This window comes from Lycium ferocissimum, chromosome 3 (genome assembly GCF_029784015.1).
Source record: "Lycium ferocissimum isolate CSIRO_LF1 chromosome 3, AGI_CSIRO_Lferr_CH_V1, whole genome shotgun sequence".
Taxonomy (NCBI): domain Eukaryota; kingdom Viridiplantae; phylum Streptophyta; class Magnoliopsida; order Solanales; family Solanaceae; genus Lycium; species Lycium ferocissimum.
The window spans coordinates 25,929,232-25,947,722 of record NC_081344.1 but is presented as its reverse complement, the minus strand read 5'-3'; positions in this window follow the sequence as shown (position 1 = coordinate 25,947,722).

Below are 18,491 nucleotides of genomic sequence, written 5' to 3'. Positions count from 1 at the left end.
GTCGTAAATATTCTCATTAAAGTAGTTACAACACTTATTATTTAATAATCTGAGCACTAAAGAAAACACCGAGAACGATGGGCCCACCTCGAGTCAAATGAGGTGGCGTACTCAAACTTACCTATAATACGTGTCATGGCACGTTACTTATGAAGGCCTTAGGGTAATCGGGTCTTATCTTTTGCCGTTCTAGAATATTTAGACACTTCTTTCACAATTCAAGTACTTTTAGTTCAATCTTGCGAATGAATAGTACCTATTTTCAATCGCGGATTTCTAGAGTTAGGAAAGTCCCCAAGGCGCGAAATCAAACCTATACGTCTAAGACATGCCAAGAAAGAAAGGGGAAACCTTACATGCCTCTTTCGGCCTCTTTAGCTATTCGAATTCGCGTCGCAATCTCGTCAAAATCTGCAAATTGGTCATATTGCAAAACTCTTATTATTAGGGTCCTTAGGGTTAGAATCTTAAGGGAAACACTTAACCGCTCTAGGGAAATTTCGGCGGCACTTCCTACTGTAAATATACCATCCTCGGCATTCAACATAGCCAAATTCTCAACAACGACAATCCCAGGAATTCAAACCGGCCAAACTATTAACATAATTCAACAATCATACTAGCAATTCACATATTCAATCAATTTACTACTTCTTCCAAAACTTTCCAACTTCGATGAAAATAATAACAACCTCATAATATATTTTCCGACAACACCATACGCTTAACGATATTATCTTCACCACACAAAGGTCACACTAACATGATACCAACTCTTCCCATAATCCACAACCAACACAACTTCACTTTCCTCAACCATTAAATCCTTACTTTACATTATAGAACTTACTACAACAACAATTATAATGCTAAGTAAAATTAATTCACCAATACTTACCATACCATACTACACGACGACTTCCCACATGTGTATTTTTCATGAATTTCCATATTTCCTACACTTCACAACAACAACAACCGACACACAACACACACGACACAACACAACACAACATACACAACACGCACACACACACGGCCTGCCACCTTGTGGGACACGGCTTACGCCCCGTACACTACGCTTCCATAGAATTTCATCCCATTCCCGTACACCCTGAACATGCCTGACATCCATAGCATACAAAAAGGAGGATGAATTCTTACCTTTTACTTGAATTCTTCACTTGGCTTCAATTGGAAACTTGTCGAAGATTATTGTTTTCTTTGCTCCAAAAGGACCTTCCACTATGTTAAGGACTCTTTAATGACTTGTTTGGCTAGGAGGAACACGTTGGAAATTCTCCTCTTCTCTCTTTCTTTTTTTTTTTTCTCTCGGTTTCTTTCTCTTTCTACAAGGCCGAATGGCCAATTTCTTTTCTCCTTCTTTCTTTTGTTCTTAGCCTCTTGAAATTTCTAGAGCAATTATGATAATTCATGAAGACTTGGTCTTCTTTTAAGCTTATTCATTAAGCTTTTATGTGAGCTTAAGCCCGCGCCCACTTGGATGACCACTTGGCCCAACTAACTCATTAATTCTAAGCCCAATCCTTTTTCTCTTTAACCCATGAAAAATAAATTTTTCCAAAGTTCCAAATTTACCCTTAGCCTTCCTCCGTATTTCCACGAGTCATATTGTAAATTTTCCTTTTATACCACTTGACCTTCTTAAGATTTAAAACACAATCTTTCATAAACGATTCATATGCTTTAACAAAACAAAAGTAAGACCTTGTTTGTCGTTTCCCCGCAATTACCTTGAATTCCGATTGTACAAAATGCGGGATATAACAGGAAATGACTTGATGGGCTACTATAAGGCCTATTTCATGGTTAATGAAGTGTTTTATAAGTGCCAAGAAGGTTCCACAAGGATTGGAAGTCAAACGAGTCGACGAGAATGAAACTCGGGAATTTCCAGTTGTACGGCCATTTGTACGGACCGTATAAATTATACGGCCCGTATAATGGTCCGTAGATTGATTCCAGAGAAGAGTGATCCTTGGTGAGATTATACGGTCCAATTATACGGCCCGTATAATTGGCCGTATAATCGGGTCGGGTCAGAGTTTTCTTTTTATATACATGGACGACCCTTACTTTATTTTTCATTTCCCACTTTCTCCAAACTCTTCAAAGCTCTAAAACCCTTCTCTAAGCATATTTCACTCAAACCCAAGAGATTATAAAGATCAAATAGCAAGAATTGAAGTGTTCATGTGTTAGAAGCCTCCCTAGGGTTGGTAGATTTCAAGATTTACTTGGGTATTTTAGCTAGGGTTTTGCACAAGTCGATATCTTGCTCCAAAGCTTGTTCCTATGAGATAAAAAGGTTATTTTTCATGCTTATTTCATGTTATTAAGAATGCTTGGTTGTAACAAAACTTGGATGAAAGGAGAAATGTAGAGGATGAGTTCTAAATGTGGATTTCATGATGTTTTTGAGTAGTAAACTAATTTGAGCCATGATTTTTAGTACGATATGGATATAATCTCGTTAAGGAAGATAATAATGATGATGAGGAAGTGTTGTATGAAAATGTGCAATAGTTGGTATGAAGTTGCAAGTATGATTTGAATATGAGAATGAATATTGAAGACTTAATGGAATGTGATTACTTAATTATGATATTGTGGATGTTATTATGGATGTTTGGGAGTTGTTTTGTAATATGGTGGAAAGTAAATGAAATAGGGGAGATCTTTGCCCAATTTTCATTAGATCATGAATTATTCTAGTTTGGCATTTAAGAGTATCATTAAAAGGCTTAACCATGGTATGAACCCTTCTAAATGTAGATTTCTCAAGCTCGACGGTGAACGCTAAGTAGTTAAGAAGACGACGAGGTATGTAAGGCTAACCCTTCTTTCATTAAGGCATGATTCCTTTGTTATATACCTCCTCATGTGTTCCAAAATGTCTTTTAAATGACTCCATCCTTAGAATTACTAAAGCTCATGATTCTCGATATTTTCACGATGCTGTTGCCTCCTTTATGTGGTAGTTGATCCTCTAAGTAAAGATATAACAAAATATGATGATGATGATGATGATGTTGATGATACTTATGGACTAGTATGTATACGTGTATAAGTATGTATGGCTATTATGTAACAGGAGCTTCTATGGGTTGGGTATGATGTCTCTCGCACGCCTTGCGGTTGGGTACGATAACACTGAGCCTTGGTAGGGCCCAGTATGTATAAAATCGAGCCTTGTCATGGACGGGTATGTGAAACACTGAACCTTTATGGTCGGGTATGGTACTAATATATACGTAAGCATTAGAAATGGAAGGTTCCTATTAGAAAACGGATAAGAAAACAGGATGGTTGCCACTAGAGGTACAAATGGCTCTATTATCTCATGACTCTCCTATATTAAGTTATTTCTTATGCTTCCATTATGTTATTGATTATGCTTTACATACTCAGTACATTATTCGTACTGACGTTCTTTTGTTTGTGGACGCTGCGTCATGCCTACAGGTGGACAGAGAGATAGACTCGAGCTATAGATTACTTGCTCAGGGACTGCATAGAGGAGGTCCATTTGATTCGGAGCTGCAGCTATTGGTATTATTCTTTTGTGTATATGCATATGGGTATGGCGGGGTCCTGTCCCGTCTATATAATGTCACATACTCTCTTTGGAGGCTCGTAGACAGTTATATATGGTTAGATGTCCTTCGGCTTTGTCGGCTCATATTTTGTATATTATTTTGCTTGCCTTGTCAGCTTGTGTATATGGATATGGGCATTGTTGTTGATGATGATATAAATATGTCGTTGCCTAATGAGATTAGTGTTATTGATGTATAGAAATCATGAGTAGGCCATGTGGCTCACCTAGATGTGAATATGAATGTACGATAAGAGGTGTCCGGGTGGGTTAGCACCGGGTGCTAGTCATGGCCCTCCGGTTGGGTCGTGACAAAAGTGGTATCGAAAAGCGATTCTCTCCTAGGGTGTGTCTACGAGCGTGTCCGGTAAAGTCTTGTTTATAGGTGTGTTGCGTGCCACACTTATAAACTGGAGGCTGCGGGCATTTTAAGAATGAATGGCCTTCTTTCTTTATAAGATCGTGCGATAGAGCCATAATATAAGGATTTCTCTTTCCTTAACTGTGTATTATGTATTTCAGAAATGCCTGTAAAGAGAAAAGCTACGGCAGCCCAAAAGGGCAAGACAGTGATGGAAAAGCAGGCTGAAAGAATACCGCTGCTAGTTATAGAGGGGGATGAATCCCAGAATGAGGTTCCCTCTAGATCCTCCCACTCACTACCTACTTTAAAGGAGCATGAGGGAGCCTCAGCCCCAGCTCCTCCACCAGATGCTTTGGGCCAAGATGTGAAAGAGGCTATTCATTTACTCGGCTCGATTGGTTGCGCTCGGACCCGGCGGCAAGGTACGAGTCAGGTGATAGGGCATTGGTGCAAAAGCCCATGATTTTATTTGCTTAAAACTGACCGGAATTCTTCGGGTCAAAGCCGGATGAGGACCCTCAGAGCTTTATGGATGGGATATTGAGGACACTTCGATTGATGCATGCTTCAGACATCAAATCGGTAGAGCTAGCATCCTATAGATTGCGGGATGTCGCGGTTCATTGGTATACGATTTAGATGGCTTCAAGGGGAGTTAATGCACCTCCCCCGGTACGGTAAGAATTTGTTGATGCCTTCCTCTGACATTACTTGCCTCCAGAGGTTCGGCGGGCTAGAGATGATAAGTTCTTGAATCTTAGGCAAGAAAGCATGAGTGCTTTAGAGTATAGTCTCCCTTCGATTCATTTGGCTGGTATGCTGCGGCCATGGTAGCGGATATGGGTGATCGAGTGCGCCATTTGTGAGTGGCTTGGGGCCACGTTTGATGGATAAATGCTTGACTGCGTCCCTTCAGGACAACATGGATATTTCACGCATTCAAGCCCATGCCTAGAATTTGGAGAAAAGCCAACAACAGCAAAGAAGTGAGCGTGAGTATGACAGAGGGTATAGTAAGAGGGCTAGATCTTCGGATCTGATTAGTGAGTTCAGAGGAGGGCAAAGACCGTAGTTTTCTAGGCATTCAGGCCATTCGATGACTAGTGTACCTTCACGATTTATGGGCCAGAGATTTGATAGATCTACTCACTCCGGGCCGAGTCAGAATTTTAAGGCTTCAGGTTCTTATTTCAGAGGCGATTCGGGTCAGGCAAGGCCACTCGTGCCATGATGTTCTCAGTGCGAAAAGTTACATTGGGGCCAGTGTCGATTAGGCTCAGAGGTTTGCTATACATGTGGTCTGCCAGGCCACATCATGTGTGACTGCCATTCGATTAATGGAAGGGGTAGAGTCCAGCCTTCAGGATCGTCAACCGGGTCTTCATTATTGATACGCCCTCTGGGGCAAGGTTCACAGGTGCCGGTCAGCCATGGTAGAGGTAGAGGAAGAGCTCTCATTTCTAGTGGTCCTCAGCACCATATTTATACATTGGCTGGGCGACAGGATCTTGAGTCTTCCCCTGATGTCGTCACAGGTAGATTGTCGGTATTTTCTCTTGATGTATATGCGTTGATAGATCCGGGCTCCACACTATCATACGTTACTCCATATATTGCGGGTTGATTTGGGGTCAAACCGGAGTCAATCAAACCTTTTGAGGTATCGACACCCATTGGTGAACCGGTAATAGCTAGTCGAGTATATAGAAACTGTGTAGTTGTGATTTGTGATCATCATACTATGGCTGATTTACATGAGTTGAAAATGGTGGACTTTGATATTATTATGGGCATGGATTAGTTGGCTTCTTGCTATGCCAATGTTGATTGTAGAATGAAGATCGTTCGCTTTCAGTTTCCGGGAGAATCAGTTTTTGAATGGAAAGGAAATACGGCGTCTATGAGAGGTAGGTTTATTTCCTATCTCAAGGCAAGGAAAATTATTGCTAAAGGTTGTATTTACCATCTAGTTCGGGTTCAAGATGTAGAAGCCGAATCGCCAACTCTTCAGTCTGTCCTCGTGGTGAATGAGTTTAAGGATGTAGTCCCGGTTGAGCTTCCAGGCCTCCCTCGTGAGCGGGAGATTGATTTTGCTATTGATGTGCTACCGGATACCAAGCCCATATCTATTCCTTCTTACCGAATGGCTCCCGAAGAATTGAAAGAGTTGAAGGAGCAATTGAAGGACTTGCTCGAAAAAGGTTTTATTAGGCCTAGTTCTTCCCCGTGGGGAGCACCTGTGTTGTTTGTGAGGAAGAAAGATGGCTCCTTGCGAATGTGCATTGACTACAGGCAACTGAATAAGGTGACGATCAAGAACAAATATCCGCTTCCAAGGATTGACAACTTATTTGATCAATTGCAGAGTGCCAAATGGTTTTCAAAAATAGATTTGAGATCCGAGTATCATCAGGTGAGAGTTAGGGAGAGGGATATTCCTAAGACGACTTTCAGAACAAGATATGGCCATTTTGAGTTCCAGGTAATGTCGTTTGGGGTAATAATGCGCCGACAGTATTTATGGATTTGATGAACAATATGTTCAGGCCTTTCCTAGATTTATTTGTGATCGTGTTCATTGACGATATCCTGGTATATTCTTGATCCGAAGTAGAACATGAGGATCATCTGCGTACCGTTCTTAAGGTTCTCCAGACTCGAGAGCTATTTGTAAATTTTTTGAAGTGTGAGTTTTGGTTGAACTTAGTGACCTTTCTGGGGCATATTATTTTAGCAGATGGTATTCGGGTAGATACCCAAAAGATTGAGGCCGTGAAGACTTGGCTAAGGCCTCAACACCTACGGAGGTGCGTAGTTTCTGGGCTTAGCGAGTTATTACGGGAGGTTTGTAGAAGGCTTTTCTTCTATCTACGCACCACTCACAAAGTTGATCCAGAAATCAGCTAAATTTCAATGGACGGATGCTTGTGAACGTAGTTTCCAAGAGCTAAAGAATAGATTAACTTTTACCCCAGTCCTGACACTTCTAGAAGGACCAGAGGGCTATGTTTTCTATTGTGATGCTTCGGGCATTAAAAGAGTATGATGTTAACATCCTATACCATCCCGGGAAGACGAACATTGTGGCTGATGCTCTTAGCCGTAGATCCATGGGAAGTTTATGCGATGTTCAGCCAGAGAAAAGCGAGATAGCTCGTGAGCTCCAGTAGTTAGCTAGCCTAGGAGTTCGAGTAGTGGACTCAGGCAGTACGGGAGCTATCATTCAAAATTCAGCGGTCTCGTCGCTAGTGGTTGAGGTGAAAGAGTGTCAATACGAGGATCCTATGCTAGTTCATTACAGAAATACACTCCCTCAGAAGAAGAAGTCATCCTTTGGAATTTCAGGAGATGGAGTTCTCCGATGTCGAGGAAGGTTATGTGTTCCCGATGTTGTGGGGTTACGTCAACAGATTTTGAAAGAAGCCCATTATTCTCGTTATTCCGTTCACCCCGGAGCAACGAAAATGTATCATGATCTTAAATCTATATATTGGTGGAATGGGATGAAGAAATATATAGCGGAATTCGTGGCTCAATGTCCTAACAGTCAGCAAGTGAAGATTGAGTACCAAAAGCACGACGAATTGTTACAAGCTATAGAAATTCTGACTTGGAAATGGGAAGTAATTAACATGGATTTCATTGCAGGCTTACCCCGTTCTCGACGTTAGTATGATTCTATATGGGTGATTGTAGATAGACTCACCAAGTCAACTTATTTTTTACTGGTCAAAACTACATATGTAGCAAAAGATTATACAAAGCTTTACACTAAAGAGATAGTGTAGCTTCACGGTGTTCCAGTATCTATTATCTCCGATAGAGGGGCTCAATTTATAGCTAATTTCTGAAAAATTTTCCAAGAAGGTTTGGGGACTCAGGTGAGTCTTCGCACATCATTTTACCCGCAGACTGATGGACAAGCTGAACGCACCATTCAGACCCTGGAGGATATGCTACGGGCATGTATATTGGATTTTGGAGGTAGTTGGGATGATCACTTACTGCTTATTGAATTTTCTTACAACAATAGTTATCATTCTAGCATCCAAATGACCCCGTATGAGGCTTTATATAGGCGCAAGTGTAGATCTCCAATTGGGTGGTTCGAAGTAGGAGAGACAAAATTGATAGGGCCAGACTTGGTCCAGTAAGCTATAGAGAAAGTTAAACTTATACAGAATTGATTATTAACAGCTCAGAGTCGTCAGAAATCCTATGCAGATAATCGTCGAAGGGACTTAGAGTTTCAAGTGAAAGATTGGGTATTCCTGAAGGTGTCGCCAATGAAGGGTGTCATGAGATTTGGCAAAAGGGGCAAGCTTAGTCCTAGGTATATTGGACCTTATGAGATTGTGCGCAAGGTAGGTCAAGTGGCCTATGAATTAGGTCTACCTTCGGATTTAGAGTCAGTCCATCCGGTTTTTCATGTATCGATGCTTCGTAAGTGCATTGGAGATCCTTCTAGAGTTGTACCGGTAGATGATGTCAAAGTCACTGAGCAATTATCCTACGAAGAAGTTCCCATTGCCATTCTATATAGGTAAGTACGGAGACTCAGAACCAAAGATGTAGCTTCGATTAAAGTTTTATGGAGAAATAATAATAGAGAGGAAATGACTTGGGAAGCAGAAGAAGACATGAAGTTCCGGTACCCACATTTATTTCCACCCCCAGAGGAGACTCAGGCAGAGACGCCATTGTCCTCAGGTATGTAGTGCTTTCCTTGATGCTTTCTTGGTCGTGTGTGGCCATGGTTATTGATGTTGTTGTTGTAGCCCTGTGAGGCGATGTATTTTGGGTTGCTATGGTAGGATGGTAGTGCCGTATTATAATCAATTTTGTACGGACCGTATAAATTATACGGCCCGTATAATGGTCCGTAGATTGCTTCCAGAGAAGAGTGATGCTTGGTGAGATTATACGGTCCAATTATACGAACCGTATAAATTATATGGCCCGTATAATTGGCCGTATAATCGGGTCGGGTCAGATTTTTCTTTTTATATACATGGACGACCCTTACTTTATTTTTCATTTCCCACTTTCTCCAAACTCTTCAAAGCTCTAAACCCTTCTCTAAGCATATTTCACTCAAACCCAAGAGATTACAAAGATCAAATTGCAAGAATTGAAGTGTTCATGTGCTAGAAGCCTCCCTAGGGTTGGTAGATTTCAAGATTTACTTGGATATTGTAGCTAGGGTTTTGCACAAGTTGATATCTTGCTCCAAAGCTTGTTCCTATGAGGTAAAAAGGTTAGTTTTCATGCTTATTTCATGTTATTAAGAATGCTTGGTTGTAACAAAACTTGGATGAAAGGAGAAATGTAGAGAATGAGTTCTAAATGTGGATTTCATAATGTTTATGAGTAGTAAACTAATTTGGCCCATGATTTTTAGTACGATATGGATATAATCTCGTTAAGGAAGATAATAATGATGATGAGGAAGTGTTGTATGAAAATGTGCAATAGTTGGTATGAAGTTACAAGTATGAGTTGAATATGAGAATGAATATTGAAGACTTAATGGAATGTGATTACGTAATTATGATATTGTGGATGTTATTATGGATGTTTGGGAGTTGTTTTGTAATATGGTGGAAGTCAATGAAATAGGGGAGATGCTGCCCAATTTTCATTAGATCATGAATTATTCTAGTTTGCATTTAAGAGTATCATTAAGGCTTAACCATGGTATGAACCCTTCTAAATGTAGATTTCTCAAGCTCGACGGTGAACGCTAAGTAGTTAAGAAGACGACGAGGTATGTAAGGCTAACCCTTCTTTAATTAAGGCATGATTCCTTTGTTATATACCTCCTCATGTGTTCCAAAATGTCTTCTAAATGACTCTATCCTTAGAATTACTAAAGCTCATGATTCTCGATATTTTCACGATGCTGTTGCCTCCTTTATGTGGTAGTTGATCCTCTAAGTAAAGATATAACAAAATATGATGATGATGATGATGATGTTGATGATACTTATGGACTAGTATGTATACGTGTATAAGTATGTATGGCTATTATGTAACACCGAGCTTCTATGGCTGGGTATGACGTCTCTCGCGCGCACACCACTGCAGTTGGGTACGAATAACACTGAGCCTTGGTAGGGCCAAGTATGTATAAAATCGAGCCTTGTCATGGACGGGTATGTGAAACACTGAACCTTTATGGTCGGGTATGGTACTAATATATACGTAAGCATTAGAAATGGAAGGTTCCTATTAGAAAATGGATAAGAAAAAAGGATGGTGGCCACTAGAGATACAAATGGCTCTATTATCTCATGACTCTCCTATCTTATGTTATTTCTTATGCTTCCATTATATTATTGATTATGCTTTACATACTCAGTACATTATTCATACTGACGTCCTTTTATTTGTGGACGTATTTACGTCATGCCGCGGTGGACAGGGAGATAGACTCGATCCATAGATTACTTGCTCAGGGACTGCATAGAGAAGCTCCATTTGATTCGGAGCTGCAGCTGTTGGTATTATTCTTTTGTGTATATACATATGGGTATAGCGGGGTCCTGTCCCGTCTATATGATGTCACATACTCTCTTTAGAGGCTCGTAGACAGTTATGTATGGTTAGATGTCCTTCAGCCTTGTTGGCTTATATTTTGTATATTATTTTGCTAGCCTCGTCGGCTTGTGTCTATGGATATGGGCATTGTTGTTGATGATGGTATAAATGTGTCGTTGCCCAATGCGATTAGTATTATTGATGTATCAAAATCATGAGTAGGCCATGTGGCTCACCTAGATACGAATATGAATGTACGATAAGAGGTGCCCGGGTGGGTTAGCACCGGGTGCCTGTCATGGCCCTCCGGTTGGGTCATGACATTTGATGAATTGAAGGAGTGTCTCACTACTGCTCCTGTTATCGTTACTCCTGATTGGTCCTTGCCTTTTGAGTTGATATGTGATGCGAGTGAGTTCACGATTGGTGCTTTGCTTGGCCAGAGGCACAATAAAATATTCAACCGATCTACTATACTAGCAGGACTCTTAATGCGGCGCAAACGAACTACACGGTGACTGAGCAAGAGCTGCTTGCTATAGTATATGCTTTTGAGAAGTTTCTGTCCTATTTGTTGGGATCCAAGGTTATGGTGTACACTGACCATGCTGCATTGAGGTATCTTATGGCAAAGAAGGTAGCTAAGCCGTGACTGATTCGTTGGGTCCTTTGGTTACTAGAGTTCAATTTCGAGGTAAAAGATCGAAAAGGGTCTGAAGATCAGGTTGCTGACCATCTCTCTAGGCTTGAGGAAATTGGGGTGCCAGCAGAAGAACTTGATATTGATGATTATTTTCTAGATGAGCAAGTTTTGGTGGTATCTATGCACGTGGCACCGTGGTATGCAGAGTTTGCTAATTACTTGGTGACTGGTATCATTCCTGACAAGATCAAATCTTATCAGAAAAAGAAGTTTTTGCGGGATTCTCGTCAGTATTATTAGGATGAACCATACTTATTCATAACATGTGCTGATAACATTATTCGGCGTTGTGTTCCAGAGAGTGAGGTATTGGAGATTTTGAAGGCTTGCCACGACTCTCCAGTTGGGGGACATCATAGTGGTACGAGGACTGCTGCAAAGGTTCTCGAATGTGGTTACTATTGGCCTACTCTCTTTCATGATGCTAATTTGATAGTGCGTTCTTATGATCAGTGCCAACAGTATGGGAATATTGGTAGGAGGCAAAAGATGCTTATGAACTTTGTAATAGAAGTAGAGGTGTTCGATGTTTGGGGGATTGATTTTTTGGGGCCCTTTGTAAGCTCTTGTGGCATGACGTACATCTTGGTGGCTGTTGACTATGTTTCTAAATGGGTATAAGCGGTGGCTTTACCTAATAACGAAGCCAAGAGTATTATGGAATTCTTGAAAAAGAACATATTTACTCGTTTTGGTACCCCAAGGACGATAATCTGTGATGGTGGTTCTCACTTTTGCAATAAAGCCTTTGTGGGTTTGATAGAGAAGTATGGAGTCAAGCATAAGGTGGAAATCCCTTATCATCCTCAAATAAGTGGGCAAGTTGAAGTCTCTAATCGGGAGATAAAGAGTATTTTAGCAAAAACGATGAATGTAAACAGAACTGAATGGGCCCGCAAGCTCAATGATGCTCTATGGGGTTACCGGACTGCCTTCAAGACTCCGATTGGGACTTCGCCTTTCAAGCTAGTTTTTGGTAAAGCATGTCACCTGGCAATTGAACTTGAACATAATGCCATGTGGGCGTTGAAGAAATTAAACATGAATTGGGAAGAAACGACCAAACTCAGGTTGTTTCAACTCAATGAGATGGATGAGTTCCGCTACTAGGCCTATGAAAGTGCATCATTATACAAAGAGCGGATGAAGCAGTATCATGACAAAAAATCCTAAAGTAGGGATTTTACAAGGGTGATCCTGCCCTGCTATTTAATTCTAGATTGAAGCTGCTACCGGGCAAATCTAAATCAAGGTGGTCCGGTCCCTTTGAAGTGGTAAGTGTCTCACTCCATGGAGCAATCGAATTAAAGTTTGAAGATGGAACTCAGACATTTAAGGTGGGCACAGGGTGAAGCACTACCATAGCTGCATTGAGGGGGATAAAATTGTCGATCGATACCAGTTAAAGCATCTGGGAACGAATCTTGACCCAGAGTAAGAATGGGTACCACCATCGTGCCGCGATGTTAAATCAAGCACTTCATGGGAGGCAACCCATGTTTTACAGCTTTCCCTAGAATAGTGTAACGTTTGTTCGTTTTGTAGGAAGCACAAGGAAAAAAGGTGAAGTTCGACGGACCAAGTACGGGCAACAAAGAACGTCCTGTACTTTATTGTACGAGGCGTACTTCTTGCATGCACTTTTTAAGGAAAACGTGACAAACTCACTATAAATAAACTCAAAGTACAGGATAGAAGAACAGGCCGTACTTCATTGTACGTCCCGTATCTTGTCCTCGTACCTTGACAAGGATGCAAAGGTGGGCACTGTAAGTTGGAGGCCAAGTACGTGATAGAATGTACACCCTGTACTTTATTGTACGTGGCGTACTTATATCACGTACTTTATCAGGTAAGTCGAATGGGATCACTGGAACTTCATAGCAAGGTACGTGCTAACAGTACGTCCCGTACTTTATTGTACCGGGTGTACCTTTTTCGTGTAAATATTTTCGGTTAAGAAAAAAAATATAAATTTTTTTAAAACAAAATAAATGGACAGTTTCTTTTCCCTCCTTCACTTCAACACCTTCCACCTTCCTTCACCCACGACTCCACAGCCCCAAGACCCACCATTACTACCATCCATTAACTCCCACTCACCCTAATTAACTCCCTAAACTAACCATATAATCTCACTATACTCTTCACAATCACTAAAACACACACTTTCATCTTTATACCAAAAAAAAAAAAGTAAGTGGAGGGAATCAACCGTTATAGCGCTTACATTATTTCATCGTAATCTTCCTCACAGGTATGTTAATATAGTTATTTCATGGTTTATTTGCTTTACTAATTGTAGGGTCGTATGTATAGTAAGTTTTGGTTTTAGGATCATGTGTATGCTTAATTCGAGGTAGTAATTGGTATGCTGTCGTGATTATAGAACTCGTGGGGGCGAATATTTCATATCCCCACTGGGTTGAAGGGCATTTCAACAAATGGTTTTAGTTTTGAAACCTAAAGTTGTTATGCCCGCCAACTGCTCGGTAAATTGTCACAAAGAAAAAAATTATAAAACGGGTGAAGTCTGAGTAACCCGTGGCCCAAATCCCCTTGATTGAAGCATGAAAGAAGTGAATTACATATTGGTGATGTTGTGTAAGTTGTCAGAAATCAATAGAGGGTCTGATGGCAGTTCTTGAGAGTATGTGATGAATGTATGAGCCGTACTTTATTGTACGTCTCGTACATTGATCGCGTACTTCAGTAGAAAATTATAGAAACTGCTAAGTTTTATACCTGTAAGTACGTGAACATAGTACGTCCCGTACTTTATTGTATGTCACGCACCTTCATCTCGTACTTCAGTAGAACATAACAGAAAGTGCTAAGTTGTATACTTCTATGTACGTGCACACAGTACGTCCCGTACATTAATGTACGTCCCGTACCTTGTGCCCATACTTCAAAATATGCCCCGTCTTCGAATGTACGACTTACACAGCTGAAAAACTGTATTTCCAAGCGACGAACTTGCTGCTTCTTTCGTGGTTTCTGTCCCAACTCTCTAACACACTGAATGTTTTCTGTCCCAACTCTCTAAACACTGCAGCTTCCTTCACAGGAATGCCGCCCAAACAAAGAGGAGAAAGCTCTACATAGGGCAAAAGGGGCAGGGTTACTATGCGTCTTAAAGATGTTCCCTCGGACCAAAAGTTGTCTGACGAGGACAACAGGCCCTTGAAATAACTTAGAGCCTTAACTCAAGGCCGAGCTGACCCCGTACATGTGTCCTCCCATTCTGAAGAGGAGGACTCCTTTAGCTCAAATGAAGAAGAGCCCGAGCATCAAAAATATCTTGGAATCTAGTGGTAACCCCTGTCACCCTCCAGGAAGTGGTAGACTATCGAGACCGGAGGTAACCCGTAGGGCTGAAGCGGAGGATGCCTTTCGGTTCTCAATAGAAGGAGCATGAGAGCAGTTTGAAAAGGGCATTGAAAGTATAAAGAAAGGGGGTGCTCCTAGGCAGAATATTTGGGAAGAAGGGCGAATAGGTTTCCGGGACATGGAGGAACACTCGCAGATCAGGGAACTGCTGACCCACTACAAGTTAGAGGTTTTTAACAAAGAACCGGGCGAATATTGCCCTATGCTCGTGCGGGAATTTTATGCCAATTATGTTGCACACTTGAGCACCATTATGAAGCCAGGAATGCTAAAGCAGGATATCCCACTGGCGGATGAGGTTGTGGTTCGAAATGTGAACGTGGATATATCACCCGCTGCCATAAACAGGTACTATTTCGGGGCTGAGTTTGCTCCACCACTTCGCACGGTTGAGTATGATGATAAGATTAACAGAAGGATGACACAATCGGTAACGGAGTGGTTAGCCTCAGCCATAGCCAAGGGTGACCCACGGTGGTTGAGAACGAAGCTGAAGATATTCAAGAACACTCTGTCGCTTGAGGCAAAGTTTTGGTGGGGTGTAGTGTGGTTCTGAATACTTCCTACACAAAGTCAAAATTCACTCACCCCAGACCGAGCAGTGGCAGTGGCAGCTCTCGTATCTCGCTACCCACTTGACATAGGGATAATGATTGCGCAAAAGATTCGGGATAGATCACAACACGAGGCCACTTCGTTGATATACTCGTGCCTTATTGCTGCTCTATGTCGATAGGCGAATGTGGAACCACTACCTTTTATAGACCACCGTGTCATAGCCACTCACATGTATGATATCCACAAAACAAACGAGGAGGAGAAAAAAGAGAAGTAAGCTGAATGGTTACTTGAGGGTCCCGGCGCGGCGCCAAGGTGCACCGAGGATAAAAGCAAGTTGAGGAGGGCGTGCCATGGGCACACCGCCCACGAGGCACTTCCCGCGGCGACCCAGCCTCCGGCCGCCATTGATACCACTACTTCTACAGGTCCTCTTGCTAGCACTGCACCCTTGCTTCCATCTAGGGAACAGAGAGCCCGCACTATTCCTCCAGCCACTCAGCAGTCTTCCCAAGACCCATTTGCATTTAACAAGGAAAATTTTTGACTAGTGGTGGTTCAAGCTGAGCAAGCTGACGAGCAATTAAAGATTTTAGCTCGGCAGATAGAGAGGTATGTGAAAAAGCAGATAGAAATTGCTTTAGCACTGGTGACGGCCACTTCCAACCAGGCCCAGGAGTTATATCAGGCGAAACTTGACAGATTTGAGGCACGGTTAGCTGCTTAGGAGCGTGCGGGTCCAGGTGGTGATTTGATGGGTATGAGAGCTGAGCTAGACCAGCTAAAGGCCAATATGTTATCATTATAGACTCGTGAGCAGAGTGTTGTGGATGAGTCCCCTTAGCCGAGCAAAGTGGACCTCTCATCATTGATAAATGTCGTGAGTTTGATGCCCCAAGAGGATACCACACCCTGAGCTGATAGAGGGAAACAAGTAGCGGGAGATGAGGTTCCTCGGGTGCCAGAGTTAGAGAGATCTATGTTTAACAGTCGCCCTCCAGCACCTATCAACAGTATTATTGGAGTATCCTCTAGTAGCACCACAAGGGATGAGTCAGCTTTAGCCCCAGTCCAGACATCTAGGAGACCGACGCCTCTGACTGAACCTAGCACCTAGTTCTGCCAGGTATCCCTTACCCTTAGAGTAGTTACATTTGATGCATTGGGGACATTGCATGATTTTCAGTAGGGGTGGGGATTTCTGGTGTTGTTGTAGCATAAATATTTGTTTAGGAACCCCCTCGGCTTTTCTTTGCCAGAGTTCTTTTCCTGAGGGGTTTTATTTTGTTGAAACTGGCATGTTTAGGTTGTTGCTTAGGTTGAATAGAGTAGTTTTGACTTATTTGGTATTGTTCTATAACTGTTAGCATGTTGTTTATGGTTTGTTAAAAATTTTGGACCCCTCAAAAATATTGAGAGATGCATACTTAGAACAGCGATTGAGTGACATAAATGCTTATTTGTATGACATTACGATTATTGGGTTATTGTGTGTGATGAACGATTACTTAGGAGGTCACAGTTGTAAAAATAATCGTCTTTATGCTAATGTGTGTGTGAGTTGTTAGTTTCGTTCTATTTACGCATGTATAATCTAGAACTTGCTCGGTTAGTCTTGTTTAATTCTGAAAGTTAGTTTGGTTGTGAGATGATCTTAGGCTTTCTTTGTGTAAATGGTCACTTTGCCTAAATAAGCCGTACCAAAAATAGCAAATATCCCTAGTTTTCCTTTTTTGAGCCTTTTGACATTTTTCTTGGCTAGCCGATAATGAAACCTTACCCTTTGAAAATCAATCGATCTTCGCACCCGTTAAGTACTAGAGAGATGAGACAAAATGCCTAAGTTGGGGGTGAAACAAATGTGAGTAGATGTTTCTAAAACATAAGTTGGGGGTGGTAGTTGCTAGTTGTTCGATAAGTGGTTGCACACATAACAACACACACATATATATATATATATATATATATATATATATATATATATATATATATATATATATAAGTTAAATAATAAAAGTGAAACATAAAAAGAATTGTAAGTTGATTAGGAATAAAACCACATCGAGGTTGAAAACTTGAAAGAAAAGAAAGGGGTTGAATAAGAGGCAAATTAAGGTTAAGAATATTGTAGTGTTCAAGGAGGGTGAGTCACTAATACCCAAAAAAGTATCCTACCCATCCCTAAGCCTACATTACAAGCCAAAATAAGTCCTGATGTGATCACAACCGAACGAACCTAGGATGAAAAAATAGAAAATAAGGGCAAGCCTATGGTATTTGCATGTGTAGATATGAACTTCCTTGTGAGTGTGAGTGTTTTTCTCTTCTCTTTCGTCTTCATCCCATTATTGTTGTATATATATGTGTTGGGACATTTGTTGGTCGATGTAAGGGCATAAGGATGAGAATTGATCAAAATGAAGTGACCGCCTAAAGTAGCGTTTGTGTGCATCATAATATGTTCGATAATGTAATGTCATGCATTGAAGCATCATTGTTAGTCGTAGCATTCTTGAGTTGTGCATATTGTTTGAAAATAGAAAAATGGGGTGGTCCTTGGAAGAAAAAACGTGCATGCCGGTAGTTTAGCGTCAAAACCAATGTAGACATTATTACTCTATGATATCTAGGTGTTAGATTGAGTCATTATGTTGTACGACTTGCTTGAGGACAAGCAAAGACTTTAAGTTGGGGGTGTTGATGTGCCGTGAAATTATGGCACATTCGATGCTTTTTAGCTATAAGTTTTACTTGTTTTTGAGCAAGTCTTGGTCAATTTGATGTGTTTTTGTTGAGTTTCAGGTGATTGTCATTGTAGGAGTCCAACGATTTTGGGAAAAAGGATGAAAATTGAAAAGGAAGGGCGACTCAAGGGAGATCACATTCCCCCTATTCCGGGGGAAAGTATGGAAAAAGTTAAAAACTCGAAATCGGTAGGAATATACGGGGGGTACTAAAAATGATTCGTCTTTTACCCTCTTCGGTGAAGGATGGAAAATGCCGGGTCGGAAAAGAGGGCAGATAAATCGTCCCTCTTTTAAAGGGCGGGGGGGCTATCCGGCGTCTTTTCACAAGGGGGGAAAAAGGGCCAAACAATTTTAATCACGAGCGCCCGGGCCCCCCCTTTGACCTTTTTTCCGGATCTTGCTCGGCCCCAGAATTGGCCCCATGGGGCCCATTCGATCCAATAACGGAAACTCCCCCACCCGAACCAAAAAACCTACCCGGGGTCAAGATTTCAAGACGGATGAAAAGGGGGCAAAAGTATGAACCTCCATGGGCCCAAAGGACGCTTGGGAAAAAACCAAACTGGG